Source organism: Halyomorpha halys, unplaced genomic scaffold (genome assembly GCF_000696795.3).
Source record: "Halyomorpha halys isolate HHAL.00 unplaced genomic scaffold, Hhal_1.1 Scaffold6.1, whole genome shotgun sequence".
In the NCBI taxonomy this organism is placed as follows: Eukaryota; Metazoa; Arthropoda; class Insecta; order Hemiptera; family Pentatomidae; genus Halyomorpha; species Halyomorpha halys.
In genome coordinates this window covers 1,148,348-1,151,521 of record NW_027111275.1, presented here as the reverse complement: position 1 = coordinate 1,151,521, position 3,174 = coordinate 1,148,348, and the positions used below count along the sequence as shown (strand labels likewise).

The window sequence follows — 3,174 nt, the reverse complement described above, 5'->3', positions numbered from 1 at the left end:
TTCCCTTAAAAAGAGAGTCTTTTCACTGGGTTGATTCTCTAACGGATCAGTAATTTAATAAGAAGTGGAGATATAAATCCTCAAAGCCAGCATAAATCCTATGGAAGAGAAATGGCAACAGAAGTAAGAAAGTTAGGCCACAAACTCAGTAACTAGCTAAGTCAAAGTGGTGTTTAAAGCGAAGGCTGCTTTACTAATAAGCACCGCAGGGAAACCGCAACCCCTACCCTCAGCCTCCAACTTGTGCATAACTAGAGCAAAAAACTTCACCATCATGAGCTTCGGATCTAAAGCACTATCATTTGGTGTTGAAGAAAAATATATATTGTGAAAAGAATAAAACTTAATTATATAAAACACTTTGTGGGGAGAAAATTCTGAATCATTGCAATTTAGAAATGAAAAAAAAAATGTTAATTTTAATTACAGTTAAAACTACTTTAATAAATGTTAATTTTCTCATTATAAATAAATATTATAACATTTACTGTAGTTTATTTGGATTTCTTAGATCTATTTGCAAGAATCAATGTTATTGTTGTTTGAAGAGTGCATTTCAATTTAAATGAATTCGATTTCAATTCAATGAATTTCAATTATATGTGACATAAAGTAAATGTATAAATATTTATAGATGGAATTAAATTGTATTGTTTAAATAAAATCGAACTACTGGAAAACAGAGCCATAATTATTTTAATTTTCATTAGAAGGAGAGAAAAACAAACTTCTGATTTAGAAAAATCGTAAATACAATTACTTCAAAATCGACTTAAGAGTAGTGGCATTCTTGCCAGATTCACAGATTTGACAATAGTCAGGCACCGGACTAAATTTGTTCTTTGGTGTTTAAAGGTATGAAGGTGTAATAAATTTAGATAGATCTATCACACTTTTTTTTTTTTTTAGTAAAACTTTACTTATTATTTCCAAGAAGGAAGTTTTACTTTTTAAATTGACTTACTGATTTTTTTCGTTTAGATAAAAAGGTCTTCTAAATCAGAAATAACTACGGAGTAGTTTCTTATCAAGGTGAAATTTTGACCTTTTATTTATAACATTTATTTTAATTAATAAAAATGTATCTAATTCTTAAACTTATAGTATCAATTCAATGTTATTATTGTAAGATACATTTGATTTTAATCTCCTTATGTTACTCTTATAAGAGTTTTAAACGTTGGCTTTGGTGATAACTAGTATTCTAATTCATTATAAATAATTGTGTTTGTTTCTTCCCATTAATACTTAAAATAACTGCCTCGGTAGCGCAGTAGGTAGCGCGTAAGTCTCATAATCTTAAGGTCGTGAGTTCGATCCTCACCCGGGGCAGATACTTTTTTTCTTTATTGTTCCTTCAAGAATAAATTGATTTTTTTTTTTCCTGGAAACTATATATAACTAATAATAAAACCATTTTTTATATTAGAAGATATTAGAGAGTACATAATTCCTCTAGTGCCCTAAAATCTATTTTCATTTTATTACCGAAGTACTTGGTTACAACAAAAATTTTTTTGTTAAATATATATATAAATGTTAAGCAATGTTGGACGTGGTAAGTACTTGGACGGAGGACTATTTAAGATTCGTTATTCTCCTCCTATCTGTCTGTACTCCCTCTATCGATGTCTATTAGAAGACCACATTGCGCAAACAAAAATCTTGATGGTCTGTTGAACAATAGAAGAAAAAACAAATTGGTGATTGACAATAGTTCAACTCGCTAGATCCTAATTTTTTAACAGCAGAAAAAAAAATGAAGGCCTGGATTTCGTTGAAAATTTGTAACGCTGTTTTAATTTACACTATTTCGAAAATAACTGGTAGGTTTTCATTTTATATTAAAATGCCACAGCGAAAAAATAATAACGACTTTTAAATCTCTTTTGAAGCAACTACACTGCGAGGTTAGTCATTTTTAACAAATTCTGGAATCATTAAGTACATTTGGTATGTATTTTATTTGTCTCTGATGATTTGATAAGAAAAAACAAAACAATACAATATTTGCAATAAATATATATAAATGGAATTGGTGAGGACAAAGAAGAAACTATAGAACTAAATACAACCACGTTAATAAATTCCAGTAAGGAACTAGGTCTTGAAATAAATTCGGATAAAACAAAATACATGGTTAGCAGTAGAAGCGCGAGCAATTTTGGTGATATAGATATAGGAGGAAATACGTTTGAACAGGTTCATAGGTTTAAGTCTTTAGGTTCTACGGTAACTAGAAAAATGAAATTTATTATTTAGCTCGCGCCTTCTATCGAAAAACTTAAAAATTATAATTTACAAAACTATTATCCTCCCCACTGTTCTTTTTGGATGCGAGACGCGGACTCTTACACTAAGCGATGAACAGCCACTTAAGGCGAATTTTGTTGATTACACAACGCTGAATCAAGGGACCTACACCCGGTAAATAAAATTCAAGTTATAAGCATTGTGGCGTATAAGATGGGCGTGTAAGGTTGTAGGGCTTAGTAACGAGCGGATCCCGAAAATTTTAATAAACACTGAACTGACGGGTAAACATCCGAGGGGTAGACCGAAACGTAGATGGGAGTATTGCGTTAAAACTGATTTAGTAGAATTGGGTTTGGAAGAATGTATGGAGAGAGCGTTTATTGGTATCGGCATCGAACCTTCGAGGAAGTATTGTTATAAATGAGACTATTAACTCAACTTATTATTAACACATTTAACTCAGGGTTATACTATAAATTACTACTTTGGTTCCGCATCTGTCTGCAGTCAAATTTTATTTTTGGACATGGCACTAACGATAATCCGCTTTTATTCAAATTATCAGTGATTGTGCAGGTTTATACCTAAATGGTACCACATTGATTTTATTCAATTCCACCCTTAGGCTTGGCTTACAGAAACGGCTCGTTGCGTAGGTTTTGTTCTCAAACTACAAATTAAATAAGTAATAAGTAATTATGGACACAATATAAATTAGGAGATAATTTACAGAAAATTTGATTTTCACTGAAGAAAATATGAGAAAATGAAAATTAAAAACAAAGAAATAGTGGAGAAGCTATACTGAATATATTGATTTTTTTTGTTTACATGCGTCAACATAAAACTAAAAGAAATATGGAAATAATGCAACTACTTCATTATGTGTAAATTTTTCTTAAAATCCTTTTACGGATT

At 30.5% G+C, this 3,174-nt stretch overlaps 1 non-coding gene across 1 annotated transcript; it reads left to right on the top strand.

The window, feature by feature from the left end:
* Positions 1-1,259: 1,259 nt before the first annotated feature.
* Positions 1,260-1,332, top strand: TRNAM-CAU (transfer RNA methionine (anticodon CAU)). Its single transcript has one exon. It is a non-coding gene; the product is annotated as a tRNA-Met (tRNA).
* Positions 1,333-3,174: the final 1,842 nt, after the last annotated feature.